The sequence below is a fragment of the Nerophis lumbriciformis genome, linkage group LG20, assembly GCF_033978685.3.
Source record: "Nerophis lumbriciformis linkage group LG20, RoL_Nlum_v2.1, whole genome shotgun sequence".
Lineage (NCBI taxonomy): Eukaryota > Metazoa > Chordata > Actinopteri > Syngnathiformes > Syngnathidae > Nerophis > Nerophis lumbriciformis.
The window spans coordinates 10,710,927-10,728,799 of NC_084567.2; the positions used below are offsets into that span (position 1 = coordinate 10,710,927).

The 17,873-nt window shown below is 41.9% G+C and overlaps 1 long non-coding RNA gene across 1 annotated transcript in view; it reads right to left on the minus strand.

The window, feature by feature from the left end:
- Positions 1–13,773, minus strand: part of LOC133619411 (uncharacterized) — a 28,587-nt gene extending 14,814 nt beyond the window's left edge. Inside the window, exons 1-2 of the long non-coding RNA XR_009817419.1 lie at positions 13,733–13,773; positions 13,103–13,181 (exon numbers count right to left, since the gene is read on the minus strand). This is a non-coding gene — a long non-coding RNA (uncharacterized lncRNA). The remainder of the gene's footprint in view (positions 1–13,102; positions 13,182–13,732) is intronic.
- Between the last annotated feature and the right edge of the window lie 4,100 nt (positions 13,774–17,873).

Genomic DNA, 17,873 nt, shown 5'->3' on the forward strand with positions numbered 1-17,873 from the left:
CACTGCCGGATGCACTTTAACGTCATGCCCAGGACACAAAAATTCCAAAAATAATAGGAGCAACAAGGCTAGTCGGGCCTTATGTTGCACCACCGGGGGTCTCTTTTCTCGCAACAACACTCGACACGCGACAAGTTTTTGGAACGCCCCCAAACGGTCTGATGCTCGTTCCACTTTCTTTAAAAGTTGTGCCGAGGGTCTGACTGTCGAGCTATTGATGTGCATTATGCAAGTCCTAGACGGGCATGGAGTGTGTGTGACAATGAAGACTTCCAGTAACAATGTCCTGGGGGAGGCGTGCGTACTTGCCAACCTTGACACCTTTGAATTCGGGAGATGGGGCGGGAGGGTGTTGGGGCCGTGGTTGGGGGGGCGTGGTTGGGGGGGTGGGGTTGAGGTGCAGGCAGCATACCCCTTCCCCTTCGAGCTGTCTTGGATGGAATTAAATTCTTTTTTCCAATCATTTTGGAACTTGCAAGCGTATTTATATTTATATATATTTATATTTATACAAGTCATCTACAATAATCCCGGTGCCGAAGAAGTCTCCCATCACCAGCCTGAATGATTACCGACCAGTGGCCCTCACTCCGGTAATCATGAAGTGCTTTGAGCGACTTGTTCTCCAGCACATCAAGGACCATATCCCTCCAGACTTCGACCCCCACCAGTTCGCATACCGGGCGAACAGGTCCACAGAGGACGCCATCGCTGTTGCTCTCCACTCTGCTCTGAACCACCTGGAGCAGCAGCAGAGCTACGTCCGGATGCTCTCTGTGGACTATAGCTCTGCCTTCAATACAATAATCCCGGACAGACTCTGCAATAAACTGGACACTCTTGGCCTCCCCCCTCTCACAAACGCCTGGATAAGGGACTTCCTAACGGACCGACCCCAGAATGTGAGACTTGGCCCGCACCTCTCATCCTCCCGCACGCTGAGCATCGGCTCCCCACAGGGCTGTGTGCTGAGCCCCCTCCTCTACTGCCTTTACACCCATGACTGCAGTCCGGCCCACAGTGACAACCTTACCGTCAAGTTCGCCGACGATACCACAGTGGTCGGGCTCATCTCCAGGGGTGACGAGGCTGCCTACAGAGAGGAGGTCCTGAAGCTGACGGCCTGGTCTTCGGAGAACAACCTCGCTCTCAACACCAGCAAGACCAGAGAGATCATCGTCGACTTCAGGAGGAGCAGCACCGACCCTGCCCCCCTCTACATCAACGGCGAGCGTGTAGAGAGGGTCCACACCTTCAGGTACCTTGGAGTCCACATCTCTAATGACTTCTCCTGGACAGTCAACACCACATCAATCATCAAGAAGGCTCAGCAGCGGCTACACTTCCTTAGAGTCCTCGGGAAGTACAACCTGAAGCCTGACCTGCTGCTGACCTTCTACCGCTCGTCCATCGAGAGCCTGCTGACCTACTGTATTACGGTATGGTACGGCAGCTGCATTGCAGCAGACAGGGAGAGGCTGCAAAGAGTGGTCAAGACGGCTCAGAAGATCATCGGCCGCCCTCTCCCCTCTCTGACGGACATCTACACCTCTCGCTGCCTCAACAGAGCCAGTGCCATCATCAAGGACAGCACCCACCCTGGCTCTGACCTGTTCCACCTGCTGCCCTCTGGGAAGCGCTACAGGTGCATTAAAACCAAAACAAACAGGCTAAAGAACAGCTTCTTCCCCAGGGCCATAACCATCCTGAACGGACTGCCCCATTGTCCCTCATAACTGCCTGCTCTTCGGCGCAATAACCCATTCCACCAACCACCCTGTTTTTGTTTTGTTTTTTCATGTATTTATTCATTTCACACCATATTCATTGCACTTCTACATTTTTTATATTTCTATATATTTGCACATTGTTTTTCTAGCATGCACACATCGCACTGTATGGAATGGCCTCAATCTCGTTACCTTGCGTAATGACAATAAAGCTGATTCTGATTCTGATTTCTTCTTCTTACTCGTCGTCGCCATGTCTCTTCTTCGTTCTTCTGCTTCGTCTCCTTCTCGTTGTGTGTGGAGTTGTGCACTGAGCTCCAAAAGCCGTAGATATTATTGTAGCGTCCCGGAAGAGTTAGTGCTGCAAGGGGTTCTGGGTATTTGTTCTGTTGTGTTTATGTTGTGTTACGGTGCGGATGTTCTCCCGAAATGTGTTAGTCATTCTTGTTTGGTGTGGGTTCACAGTGTGGCGCATATTAGTAAGAGTGTTAAAGTTGTTTATACGGCCACCTTCAGTGTGACCTGTATGGCTGTTGACCAAGTATGAATTGCATTCACTTGTGTGTATGTGTGTGTGCTTGAAATTAACGTTATCATTAAGCCAGTTAAAAGATCATACAACGTGTCAGCATTTCTTGACATCTTCGAGTAAAGACAATTGTTAAACCCGTCCAACGCTAAATTATTATGTGACTGGGCCGGCACGCTGTTTATATGGTGGAAAAGCGGACGCCTGGACAGCATGCAGCTGTTAAAGGGGAACATTATCACCAGACCTATGTAAGCGTCAATATATACCTTGATGTTGCAGAAAAAAGACCATATATTTTTTTAACCGATTTCCGAACTCTAAATGGATGAATTTTAGCGAATTAAACGCCTTTCTATTATTCGCTCTCAGAGCGATGACGTCACAACGTGACGTCACATCGAGAAGCAATTCGCCATTTTCTCAAACACATTACAAACACCGAGTCAAATCAGCTCTGTTATTTTCCGTTTTTTCGACTGTTTTCCGTACCTTGGAGACATCATGCCTCGTCGGTGTGTTGTCGGAGGGTGTAACAACACCAACAGGGACGGATTCAAGTTGCACCAGTGGCCCAAAGATGCGAAAGTGGCAAGAAATTGGACGTTTGTTCCGCACACTTTACCGACGAAAGCTATGCTACGACAGAGATGGCAAGAATGTGTGGATATCCTGCGACACTCAAAGCAGATGCATTTCCAACGATAAAGTCAAAGAAATCTGCCGCCAGACCTTCATTGAATCTGCCGGAGTGTGTGAGCTATTCAGGGACAAAGGACCTTGGTAGCACGGCAAGAAATGGCGGCAGTTTGTTCCCGCAGACGAGCGAGCTAAACCCCCTGGATGTCTTGGCTCACACCGTCCCTTATGCCACCAAAGATGATCAAGAGAAGAATATCGACCTTAGCTTCCCTGGCCTGCTGACATCAACTCCAAAACTGGACAGATCAGCTTTCAGGAAAAGAGAGCGGATGAGGGTATGTCTACAGAATATATTAATTGATGAAAACTGGGCTGTCTGCACTCTCAAAGTGCATGTTGTTGCCAAATGTATTTCATATGCTGTAAACCTAGTTCATAGTTGTTAGTTTCCTTTAATGCCAAACAAACACATACCAATCGTTGGTTAGAAGGCGATCGCCGAATTCGTCCTCGCTTTCTCCCGTGTCGCTGGCTGTCGTGTAGTTTTCGCTTGCATACGGTTCAAACTGATATGGCTCAATAGCTTCAGTTTCTTCTTCAATTTCGTTTTCACTACCTGCCTCCACACTACAACCATCCGTTTCAATACATGCGTAATCTGTTGAATCGCTTAAGCCGCTGAAATCCGAGTCTGAATCCGAGCTTATGTCGCTATACCTTGCTGTTCTATCCGCCATGTTTGTTTGTGTTGGCTTCACTATGTGACGTCACAGGAAAATGGACGGGTGTATATAACGATGGTTAAAATCAGGCACTTCGAAGCTTTTTTTTAGGGATATTGCGTGATGGGTAAAATTTTGAAAAAAACTTTGAAAAATAAAATAAGCCACTGGGAACTGATTTTTAATGGTTTTAACCCTTCTGAAATTGTGATAATGTTCCCCTTTAAGGAGTGAAGGTTTCAGGTGAGAGAGGATGCTAAAGGCAGTGCCTTTAAGGCAATATTGTTGTCCGGGTGGAAATCGGGAGAAATTCGGGAGAATGGTTGCCCTGGGAGATTTTCGGGAGGAGCACTGAAATTCGGGAGTCTCCGGGGAAAATCGTGAGGGTTGGCAAGTATGGTTGCACCACCGGGGGTCTCTTTCCTCGCAACAACACTTGACACGCGACAAGTCTTTGGAACGCCCCCAAACGGTCTGATGCTCGTTCCACTTTCTTTAAAAGTTGTGCCGAGGGTCCGACTGTCGAGCTATTGATGTGCATTATGCAAGTCCTAGACGGGCATGGAGTGTGTGTGACATTGAAGACTTCCAGAAACAATGTCCTGGGGGAGGCGTGCGATGCCCCCCCCCCCCCCGCTGTCAGTGTGCAAAGGAAACAGCTTGACATGACACGGCCCCCCGCCGCCTCCCTTGTGATTACAGTACACCCGCAGTGAGGCCAGTCCACACCGCTCATTTGCCAGATCGATCACCCCACCCCCCACTCCCCCCCAGATGCTCGTGAACTGCGTTTCGTCGCCATATTTAGAATCAATTGGGAGAGAAAAACGACAGTTTGTTCTCCACGTTCCTAATGATTTTAAACCTTTCACTGTCAGAATGTTGTTCTTGATGGCCTAAAAGTGAGCATTCAAAACCAACGCCAGGCGACGGTGAAAGAAGAGAAATAATAACATAAACATGAAAAAAAGGATTTTGTGCACGTCATCCATTTATGAGGGACGTTCTTATGCTCCCGATCACCATCGACCTTGAGTGAGATCAACACATTTATTAACTGTAAATTGTTCATTGTATCTAAGACACCGGTGTCGAACTCAAGGCCCGGGGGCTGGATGTTAGAAATTGGGTAATTTTCTCTGCCCCAACCTGAGCAGTCAGTATCTGAAATCCCTCACTCTCTAGGGCAGTGTTTTTCAACCACAGTGCCGCGTAGTGTGCCGTGAGATACAGTCTGGTGTGCCGTGGGAGATGATCTAATTTCACCTATTTGGGTTAAAAATAGGGATGTCCGATAATGGCTTTGAGCTGATATCCGATATTCCGATATTGTACCAACTCTTTAATTACCGATACCGATATCAACCGATACCGATATCAACCGATATATACAGTCGTGGAATTAACACATTATTATGCCTAATTTGGACAACCAGGTATGGTGAAGATAAGGTACATTTAAATAAATGTAATAAAATAAGATAAATAAATTAAAAACATTTTCTTGAGTAAAAAAGAAAGTAAAACAATATAAAAACAGTTACATAGAAACTAGTAATTCATGAAATTGAGTCAAATCAACTGTTAAAGGTTAGTACTATTAGTGGACCAGCAGCACGCACAATCATGTGTGCTTACGGACTGTATCCCTTGCAGACTGTATTGATATATATTGATATATAATGTAGGAACCAGAATATTAATAACGGAAAGAAACAACCCTTTTGTGTGAATGAGTGTGAGTCAGTGTAAATGGGGGAGGGAAGTTTTTTGGGTTGGTGCACTAATTGTAAGTGTATCTTGTGCTCCATAAAAAAATATGAGACCTTTTTGCTCAATATGTTGAAAAATATTCTTAAATGAAGTAAATGCTAGTGCCATTATCTTGACATAATGATATGCGCTCGACATTACATTTCTTGAAACCAGCAAACTTATAGTAAAAACTAATTTATTGTTCTTAATGGAAAGGCAACAAGGTAAGCGCTTGTTACTCTCGGGGTCTCCTAGCCGCTCAGGCAAATCATATTGTCTAAAAATGCATTTTTCCATCGATAACATGACATCATCGCGCCAAGTGCATGCTCTTTCAGTCAATTAGTGCGCATATATACAGCCCGGCCCCCGGACAAAAATGTTTTAATTGTAATTTTGAAGAATTCATCTGAATGTGCATGAACTATTTCTGTTGAAAATTGTTAGAAATGTCACGTATTAAATGTTTAAATATTAACTGTCAGTTTGCTGGACTGTGCCAACTGTACTACTAAATGAGTACGTGTTTTCTATTGTTTCATTGAAAATAAAACCGCAAAGTCCATTTGGCTGTCGTCTGTTTTAATTATGAGACACAATTGTGACAAAGTGAGGATTTTGTTTTTCATGCTTGAAATAAGAAATTATTACTTTAAAAAAGACACAGCTTTGCAACAGTTGATATTCTAGTTTCAAGCATGTTTTACTCAATATAGGTCATCACATCTCAGCAACAAGCTGTAATATCTTACTGAGATCATTTAGGACCAAAACACAACAAGTAAAACACTCTAACATAAAATCTGCTTAGTGAGAAGAATTATCTTATCAGACAGAAAATAAGCAAATATCACCCTTATTTGCGATATTTAATCTTACTTAGATTTCAGTTTTTGCAGTGTACCAACTTCGTCACGTCCGTTGTGTCCTTGAGCAAGACACTTCACCCTTGCTCATGATGGGTCGTGCCTTGCATGGCAGCTAAGTCCACGTCATCGATTACGTAAATACGTCGACGCTGTTTTTGTGCGTCGACGCGTCACATACCGTATTTCCTTGAATAGCCGCCGGGGCGCTAATTAATTTAAAACCTCTTCTCACTCCTGCACTTACCAAAATGCGTGGGGTAAATTTAGGCCTGCGCTTATAAATTTGAGTGTGATGTAAGGATACCATCATGAAAAGCACATTTAATAAAAACAATATTATGGTCTTACCTTTTACTTATGAGTCCATGCAGCAGCTGCTTCTGATCAAAAGCATCGATAACTTGTTTATAGAAGTCTTCCTTATCTTTCTTCAGTTTTAAAAGTCTCTCTGTCTCGATGGAGATATTTCTTTAATTATTACCTCCTGCTTCGATTGAAAGTCCAGTTTAGAAAACTGTTTTATTTTAGATATGTAATCCTCCATGTTAAAAGTGCAAGCAAACGATCACTGCTCACTCTTGTGGCTTGTTGTCTTCTTCTGCAGTACCGGTAGTCGCAAGAAGGATCACTAGCGCCCTCTACCACCAGGAGGCGGGAGTCATTTAATGACTCATATTTGACACACGCAGCTACGGTATATTAATAAAACATAGCTGCTTACTGTTCTTTTTAGCATATTCAATAGCTTGGACCTTAAATCCTACTGAATAGCTCTTAATCTTCTTCCCTTTATGCGATTTCAAATTATTGAAATCAGCCTCCTCCATTTTGAAAATGATGACAGGTGAAGTGTCACTCATGAAGTGACGAGTTTGACCCGGCGAAAGTTCTAGACATATGCTAATTATTTTGCGAAACGAGTTTGACCCGGCGAAAATTCCAGACATGCGCTAATAAAATTAATATTTTGCCAAACGAGTTTGATCCGGCGTTAATCCTGAGCCGGCGGTAAGGCCAAGCATGCGCTAATTATTTTGCGAAACGAGTTTGACCCGGCAGTAATTCGAGGCATGCGAATACTATATACCTGGCGCCAATTCAAGGAAATATGCACTTTCTTGTATTGGATGTTTATCTTTATTTTTGCACATTTTAAAGCAAAATAAGCAATACTTTTACTTTTGAAATGCTTATACTATTGCAGAATATTAAGATTTGCACTGTATGTTTATTTTATATTTGCACATTAAAAAGCAAATAAGCTACTTTTAATTTTGTTAAATGTTAAAAGTTTTAAATGTTTACATTGTTACAGAATATTTTGTCATGTTGTCAATGTTGACTGAGTGGCCATACCTTTTTTTTTTTGTAAATAAAAGCCATGCCTTTTGAAAAAACTGTCCTACATTTATTTTTTTCATCTTCATTTTAAATAAAAAAAATAATCGGTAAAAGGAAAATAATATATAGATTAATCGAAAAAATTATCTATAGATTAACCGATTAATCGAAAAAAATTATCTATAGATTAATCGATAGAAAAATAATCGTTAGCTGCAGCTCCCGCCATCAGTGTGTGAATGTGTGTGTGAATGGGTGAATGTGGAAACCGTATCAAAGCGCTTTGAGTACCTTGAAGTAGGGCTGGGCGATATGGCCTTTTTTAATATCGTGATATTTTAAGGCCATATCGTGATACACGATATATATACCGATATTTTGCCTTAGCCTTGAATGAACACTTGATGCATATAATCACAGCAGTATGATGATTCTATGTGTCTACATGAAAACATTCTTCTTCATACTGCATTAATATACAGTATGCTACTTTTAACTTTCATGCAGAGAAGGAAATCACAACTAAAAAAAATCACTATTTTTTTCATACGGTGTTGATCTGGAAATGTTTGCCTCGGCATTTTGATGGTGTGGGCGTGTGGCACCGAACGGAGATGTTGACATGCGGAGTAAGCACTCTTCATTCTCTAGCAGGTGACTTTTCAAATGATGCTACATATTAGCAGTAATGCTACTTTTTATAGCAACGCTTTTGCCCCACACTTGACAAATTACGGTTGTCTGTTCGACATATTCCCACTTGAAGCCAAACCACCGCCAGATGATGGACCCCCTGCTGTTTTTTGAGGGAATTAATTCTTCCTTCATTTGTTACCAGATTCGCACCTTCTCTCTCTCGTATTACCACTCGCACGGCTGCGCTAGCATCACAGCTAACGTTAGCCATGCTGCTACCTCTCTGCTCGGGGAGGGCGTATACGTATGTGACGTATGACGTGACAGTATGTGACATGTGTAAGGTGCGCTTCTCTGTCTGTGAGGAGACACAGGAAAGAGCGAGGAGCGCCTGTAGTGTAATGCCAGCAGCTAAAAACAACTGCGTGAGAAAGTATACTCGAATATCACGATATAGTCATTTTCTATATCGCACAGAGACAAATCCAAGATATATCGAGTATATCGATATATCGCCCAGCCCTACCTTGAAGGTAGAAAAGTGCTATACAAGTATAACCCATTTATCGTATTTTCCGCACCATAAGGCGCCCTGGGTTAAAAGCCGCGCCTTCAATGAACGGCATATTTCAAAACTTTGTCCACCTATAAGCCGCCCGGTGTTGTAAGCCGCATCTAACTGTGCTAAAGGAATGTCAAAAAAACAGTCAGATAGGTCAGTCAAACTTTAATAATATATTAAAAACCAGCGTTCTAACAACTCTGTTCACTCCCAAAATGTACGCAAATGTGCAATCACAAACATACGTATATCAACATGGACAGAGCTGCGTGAAAAAAGCCACCCGGCCTCTTCGCGTAAACTTAAACTTACCTTAACCACTCGCTCATCTTTTCTTCATCCATCCCTTCGAGTTAGCTTTTATGATGACGCCGGCTGGAAAGGTCTCTTTTGGCAAGGTCTTCCTTTTGAATATCACCATGGGTGGAAGTTTCTGGCCATTAGCATGGCAAGCTAGAACCACAGTGAAGGATGACTTCTCATTCCCTGTGGTGCGAATATTCACCGTACGTGCTCCCGTTGTATCCACAGTGCGGTTCACAGGAATATCAGTTGCTGTGAAATAGTAATCCGTGTGCGGATGGAGAGATTGCGTCTTTTCATGAACCGGATCCCTGACGCTTAGTAGGAGCCATTTTGTGGTCTTTACAGATGTAAACACACAAAGGAAATGAAACGTACGGTATATCCGCGCGCTTTTTCTTCTTCTACGCGGGCGGGTGGTTGCTTACAGTAGAAGAAGAAGCGCTTCCTGTTCTATGGGGGCGGGTGCTTACCTTGGCGGTTGCTTGCGTAGAAGAAGAAGCGCTTCCTGTTCTACCGGGAAAAAAGATGGCGGCTGTTTACCGAAGTTGCGAGATCGAAACTTTATGAAAATTAATCTTAATATTTATCCATATATAAAGCGCACCGGGTTAAAAGCCGCACTGTCAGCTTTTGAGTAAATTTGTGGTTTTTAGGTGCAGCTAATAGTGCGGAAAATACGGTACATTTACACGAAGTAAACGTTACTCTCATTTGTGTAGGTCTCAGTCCTGGCGCATTTGTGGCAATTTCAAGGCTCCTGAACATGATTATTTCTCTAACATATTATTTGGCTTAGAAGATAAAGAAAAAAAGAGGGCAAGGAGTTTGGTTCTCGCAGTTTGTGTGGCATTTGCTTTAATGCCTGTTCCGAGAAGCATGTGGGTGAGATGTCAGAGGTTGGAGTGATTGACGTGAGTACTAAAACATCTTCTTTGTTATGCGCACTTGTCCACCATTTCAATATGTGGCCGTCTGTTTTGGCAAAGAATTATGACTGTTCTTCAATTATGTTGTTGCCTTTTGATGAACGCAACCCCAGCTTCTGGACTGGATGTACATATAGAATCTATGACCACATGGAAAAGGGGCCAGTGTCGGGTTGGTAAACATCGGAATTGTACTGATCATACTGACATGAAAAAGTCCGATACATGACACATAAGGGCAAAAATATCAGCACTGTGGATATAGCCTTGTGTATTTCAAATCAGTGTTAATTTTGACAGCAGTTTTTAAAGTAGTTTGAGTGATAGTCTTGTGATGGAAATGTATATTATAGGGGTGTAACAGTACGTGTATTTGTATTGAACCGTTTCGGTACGGGGGTTTCGGTTTCCACACGGACATAATAAGTAGCGTACTGCACGTTGTGTAAACAATATATGCGCGTTTATCATAACTCTCTCTCTCTCCGTCTCTGCCCCTAACTCACCAATGCGGCTGCGCGCACAATTTGTTTTGTTTTTAACCCCTTCTTAACCCTGAACGTACATTGTTAATACACGCAACCATAACTCAAAATGCCGGACATTTGAGGCATTTAAGAAACTCCGCCCTGACAGCTCCGCAAAAGAGGACATGTCCGGTCAGTCTATTCTAGCCCGATCATGCTAGCATGCTACAAGCGACCGGGCTAGGATAGACTGACCATACGTCAGGGCGGAGTTTCTTAAATGCCTCATATGTCCGGCACTTTGAGTTATGGTTGCGTGTATTAAAGAGGAACATTATCACCAGACCTATGTAAGCGTCAATATATACCTTGATGTTGCAGAAAAAAGACCATATTTTCTTTTAACCGATTTCCGAACTCTAAATGGGTGAATTTTGGCGAATTAAACGCCTTTCTATTGTTCGCTCTCGGAGCGACGTCACATCAGGAAGCAATCCGCCATTTTCTCAAACACCGAGTCAAAATAGCTCTGTTATTTTCCGTTTTTTCGACTGTTTTCCGTACCTTGGAGACATCATGCCTCGTCGGTGTGTTGTCGGAGGGTGTAACAACACGGACAGGGACAGATTCAAGTTGCACCAGTGGCCCAAAGATGCCAAAGTGGCAAGAAATTGGACGTTTGTTCCGCACACTTTACCGACGAAAGCTATGCTACGACAGAGATGGCAAGAATGTGTGGATATCCTGCGACACTCAAAGCAGATGCATTTCCAACGATAAAGTCTAAGAAATCTGCCGCCAGACCCCCATTGAATCTGCCGGAGTGTGTGAGCAATTCAGGGACAAAGGACCTCGGTAGCACGGCAAGCAATGGCGGCAGTTTGTTCCCGCAGACGAGCGAGCTAAACCCCCTGGATGTCTTGGCTCACGCCGTCCCTTATGCCACCGAAGATGATCAAGAGAAGAATATCGACCCTAGCTTCCATGGCCTGCTGACATCAACTCCAAAACTGGACAGATCAGCTTTCAGGAAAAGAGAGCGGATGAGGGTATGTCTACAGAATATATTAATTGATGAAAATTGGGCTGTCTGCACTCTCAAAGTGCATGTTGTTGCCAAATGTATTTCATATGCTGTAAACCTAGTTCATAGTTGTTAGTTTCCTTTAATGCCAAACAAACACATACCAATCGTTGGTTAGAAGGCGATCGCCGAATTCGTCCTCGCTTTCTCCCGTGTCGCTGGCTGTCGTGTCGTTTTCGTCGGCTTCGCTTGCATACGGTTCAAACCGATATGGCTCAATAGCTTCAGTTTCTTCTTCAATTTCGTTTTCGCTACCTGCCTCCACACTACAACCATCCGTTTCAATACATTCGTAATCTGTTGAATCGCTTAAGCCGCTGAAATCCGAGTCTGAATCCGAGCTAATGTCGCTATAGCTTGCTGTTCTATGCGCCATGTTTGTTTGTATTGGCATCACTGTGTGACGTCACAGGAAAATGGACGGGTGTATATAACGATGGTTAAAATCAGGCACTTTGAAGCTTTTTTTAGGGATATTGCGTGATGGGTAAAATTTTGAAAAAAACTTCGAAAAATAAAATAAGCCACTGGGAACTGATTTTTAATGGTTTTAACCCTTCTGAAATTGTGATAATGTTCCCCTTTAACAATGTACATTCGGGGTTAAGAAGGGGTTAAAAACAAAACAAATTGTGCGCGCAGCAGCATTGGTGAGGGAGGGGCAGAGACAGAGAGAGAGAGAGTTATGATAAACGCGCATGCGTCGTCAGGCTCCGCTTTTTATCCATAGATTTATCAGATTAAATTTTTTTATTATCTATAGCAGGGGTGTCAAAAATGTTCCCCGGAGGCCATTTGCGGCCCACAGCTAATGTTTTAAAGGCCCACGGCACATTCTAAAAATACTATTAAAATAAACAAAAACATAACAAAACTGAAATAAAAAAGCTTTAAAGGTTAAATGTAATTTAGAAAAAGTTGCAATGTTGACTAATAAAACAAAGCTGTTTTTTTTCTTTCAAACTGTCATTGCTCAAAACATAATATTGAATCAAAATCAATGCTATTATGAATTATTGACCTATCCAAGGTTCCCATTACTTCACATCAAATAGTCCACTAAGAAAAATATTTTTGGTGGAAGATTTTGCAAATTTGGTAAATAAATAACCAAAACATTTATATTTTGTTGTTTTCTTACTGTACCGAAAATGAACCGAACCGTGACCTCTAAACCGAGGTATGTACCGAACCGAAATTTTTGTGTACCGTAACACCCTTAGTCTATTAGTTTTAGTCACATTTTACTCATCTAAATTAGTCGACTAATTTCAAGCTCATGTCAAACTCATTTTAGCTTTCAGCGTTAAAATTACAGTAAATTTTGATGACTAAAATATAAAGTTTAAAGCATGAATGTGTGTGTGTGAATGGATGAATGTGGAAATAGTGTCAAAAGCGCTTTTGAGTACCTTGAAGGTAGAAAAGCGCTATACAAGTATAACCCATTTACCATTTATTTGCCATGTGGCCCGCCACAGCAAAAGCCTGTAAATATTATGCGTCAACAAAGTACTTTATGTGTTGGCCCACCTGGATCAATGACACAAGATGCAGAGAGCTTCGACTGGTGCAACTTTAAATCTCTCCTCTTTTTCTCCTCACGTGAAAACTATGAAGATGGACAGAAAATACAAATGCCATTGTACCATATTTCCACAAACAATGCATACATCATGTTTACATTTTTAAACCTATAAACAAAATATTTTTTAGTCAATACAAATAATGACATTTTCCCGTTTGTTTTAAATGAAATGAACCACTTGTTTTACAATAAATAAACCATTAGAACTCCTTCTACCTCCAAAGGCGCTAAATTTGCTCAGCTTAATTTAATTCATCTTAATTAAAAAACTTAATTATTATTACAATTAATATAATTAATATAGAATTAATAATTAATACAATTAAAAGTAATAATTATTAAAAGCTTAATTTAAAAAATAAATAAAGTTAAATAAAGTTTAAAAAAATAAATAAATAAAAAAAATACGATTTTGCTCAGCTTGTTAGCCTAGCTTCCACACACAGCTCGTCGTGACTCTCCTTAAATGTGACATACAAACAACACAAACACGAGGCACAATAAAATAACTTATCACAAATGTTCACACAGAATATGACAAATATGACAAATATATCTTTGTCAGCATGTTTTACCAGTCCTGGAGTGACGTGAGCATGCTGTTGTCAGACGGGACGGCAGCAGGAAGTCAAGCATCAGCAATAAAGGAAGTAACAGAATAAGAGTGGGCTCTTCAAAATAAAAGCACAAAAAAAAAAATGGCTACCTTTTACACTTTATGCTTTCTTACAAAATGTATTCCTTCTTTCTGTTTAGACATTAAAAAAATACACACACTGCATGCAATGGTATATCTTTTAAACCAGGGCTTTCCAAACCACGGAACGCGGCATCTTCAATCTGGCCCGCCAGACGACGGCGTGAGTTCAGTCCCAATAAGCAACCTGGCCGTGCTTAACTTAACTTAAATACCTTGGGGTGTGACAAGGTGGCTATTTGTTGCCATCTTGGGTACAATGTAAGAAACTCAGGTCAGTGACCATGAAGTATACTTTCTTTACATTACAAGCACAGCATTCACTTACATGACCAAATCCCAACAACCTTCCCTAGTCATGGTGCAGAAGAAAAAAAAATCAACCAGCTCAAAAAGTTAACAAACATGGTCACACATGCAAAATAGCGCTGCTAGGATCCTGGTGAGAGTGCGGAAATACGACCACATCACACCGGTTCTCAAATCCCTTCACTGGCTTCCTGTTCCACTCAGGATTGAATACAAAGTCTCCCTACTAACCCACCAGTGCCTCCATAGAAATGCCCCCCTATACTCACCCCCAAATCCTCCACACGACACCTCCGCTCCGGACAGGCTAACCTCCTCAAACCTCAAAGGACAAAGCGCAGAACCATGGGAGACCGACCGGGCTTTTCTGCTCCACCTGTGGAACGCTCTCCCTGACCACCTGAGGGCACCACAGACTGTGGATTATTTTCAAAAAAGGCTTAAAACCCTTCTTTTTAAAAACGCCTTTTGATAGATTTATGTGTGCTAGTTCTAGCTATTAGGCTGTTCTAGTTTTTATTTTATTTTACTATTTATTTTACTTGTTGGGGGCAGCTATTTGTTGTTTTAGCGTTGTTTTTGTTTTGTTTTGAAATGCACTGTAGCACTTTGAGATTGTTTGTTCAATGTAAAGTGCTTTTACAAATAAAATCTATTATTATTTGTCCGGTTCAAACACTGATGACATCTATTAAACAGACGAGAAGCAAGGAATCATGCAGAGACAGAATTCAATTTGGCTCAATGAGGAGACACGTGTTTTGGGCTGTACTCTAGTTAGAGATCCAAACTACGTTCTAAAAGTCCAGCCGGCGTGCTTCCTCTATTTATTTGGGAGGTCCCTGGTTACATCACTGAAGCTGTCGCTGAGGGACAGCTTCAGTGATGTATATATATATATATATACATATATATATATATATATATATATATATATATATATATATATATATATATATACTGTGTATACTGTATATATATACATTATCCATATATGTATATAGATATATGCATATATATGTATATAATTATCAGTGTTGGGTTAGTTACTGAAAACCAGTAACTAGTTACAGTTACTAGTTACTTTATTTCAAAAGTAACTCAGTTACTAACTCAGTTACTTACACCAAAAAGTAATGCGTTTCTGTGAAAAGTAGCTATTTAGTTACTTCTTTTTCCCCCCTTTTTTTAAGGCTCCCATTAATGCCCTTTTAGCCTTCATTTCAGTACTGATATTGCACTGGAGAATAATACAATGTGTTGGTCAACTTGACATGCATTTGCATCACTGAACTCAGAAAGCAATGTGGTCTACATACAACACACAAAGACAAAAATATGTTTCAAAGGGCCAATTTATTTCAGGCCAGAACAAATTGACAAAACTATTTTAAATAGCTGCAACATAATGGCACTTTAACTTGAACTTTAAGTAGATAGGATCTTTGATCCAAGACACAACTTACATTTAACTAAAATGTTATTTTCTTTGTGCTCGACAAAAGAAAAGTATTGAGAATGTCTCCATGTTAAGAAACTCGACTTCTGGCTTTGCCATGATGTCTTGTTAGTTGTTATGAGAGTAGCGAATGTGTGTGTGTGTGTGTGTGTGTGTGTGTGTGTGTGGCCCTTTAAGATATGACAGCTTTTAAAGTGAGTGATGTCAGTGAGTGAGTGGGCGAGAGAGGTGAGGGACCGGCGACAGTGAGTGCGTGCAGGTGCTCTAGCTTGGTGGATGGCCGCGTCCAATAAAGTCACAAAGTTGCAACAAACCGCCGGCCTCGTCATTCACCCTCAGCTGTAAAGACCCACTTCCGGGTAAAGTGAATGTAACCTGTATGTTACTCTAATAAAGCGCTGTACAAGTACTAAATAAAACAGTGAATGATATGTCTGGGCTAGATCAGAAGAAACTAAACTCAGCTCTAGGAATGGAGAGTAATGAAGACTGAACACAGATTTTATGTTTAAGTGGTACCAAATTATATTAAAGAATAATAGGAAAAATAACAAACAACATTAAACATGTAAATTCAAATGGCCATTAACATATACATCAATTCACACAACGTTCAGTTATTTACAACATCAGTATACGTGATTCAGTCCTTGTTTTATCCCAACAATGGTATGAGCGCAACACAAATTCAGAGTTCATTAAACGGGCCCCGCTAAGTCCACGTTGTGGTGGCAGTGTCCAGAGGGGTTTTAGTGAAGGGGCGGGGAAAAAGTGAAGGTTCAGGAGGACCGCAATGAACTTGTTGCGTTTTGGCAGAAAGAAGGAAAAACAGAGGGCGGCTGCTGAGAAGCCTCCTACCAGCCCGGGGTTCGGTTGGGTGGATTCAGTTCAGGTGGTTCGGTTCCAGGGATAAAGCTTCAGACTCTAGTTAAGGGCTCTAAGCTCGCCATCCAACCTGGCCAATTCCGCAGATAAATCACTCTCAAACACTCCCGCGGACGACCCACGGCTCCGGTAGTCGGCTCCTGCAGCAACCTCACACAGTGTGTTCCTCTCGCTCTCACCGGTAGCAGCCGACTTCCGGGTTTTATGCTCGTCTGACAGCCGCGTTAAGTCACGTGACCGCGTGACGTAATGACGCACGCAAGAACAGCTTAGATTAGGTTTTGTCACCCGGGTTACAGAAGGTTGTTAGCCTCGAAGACGTACTTAGGCCCTGGAGGAACGTCTCCCCTGCGCTCCTCAACTGCGGTAAGGGAGTCCCCCCTGCCCCCACCCACACAAAGCACGCCTTTTCTTTTCCACCACAGCGCTGCAATAAAACACACTCAGATCTTCTGTTTCTAGCCGATACTACATGAAAAATAACGTAAAATAACGCAGTAACGCATCATGTAGTAACGGTAACTGAGTTACTGAATATAAAAAATAACGCGTTAGATTACTAGTTACCGCCGAAACTAAAGGCGTTACTTTTGTAACGCGTTAGTCCCAACACTGATAATTATATACATATAATCATACTTGCCAACCCTCCCGGATTTTCCGGGAGACTCCCGAAATTCAGCGCCTCTCCCGAAAACCTCCCGGGACAAATTTTCTCCCGAAAATCTCCCGAAATTCAGGCGGACTCAGGTCCTCCACAATATAAAAAAGCGTACCTGCCCAATCACGTTATAACTATAGAATGATGGAGGGCGAGTTCTTGGTTTCTTATTTGGGTTTATTGTTAGGCAGTTTCATTAACGTCCTCCCAGCGTGGCAACAACACACAACAACAGCAGTCACTTTTTTGTATACCCTAAAGCAGTTCGTCTTCCGTAAACAGCAATGTTGTGACACTCTTAAACAGGACAATACTGCCATCTAGTGCATTTGATGAAAGCACTTTTGTGCGTGCCACACAGCAATGCACCATCAGAGAGGGTGTTCAGCATGGTTCGAAAAATAGTGACAGAGAATAGAACAAGGATGGACAATTCAACCCTTAACTCAACAATGAGTAGATGAGTGTTATGTGTGTGTATATGTGTAAATAAATGAATATATATATATATATATATATATATATATATATATATATATATATATATATATATATATATATATAGCTAGAATTCACTGAATGTCAAGTATTTCTTATATATATATATGAAATACTTGACTTGGTGAATTCTAGCTGTAAATATACTCCTCCCCTTTTAGCCACGCCCCCGTCCCACCCCGACCACGCCCACCCCCCTCCTCCCGA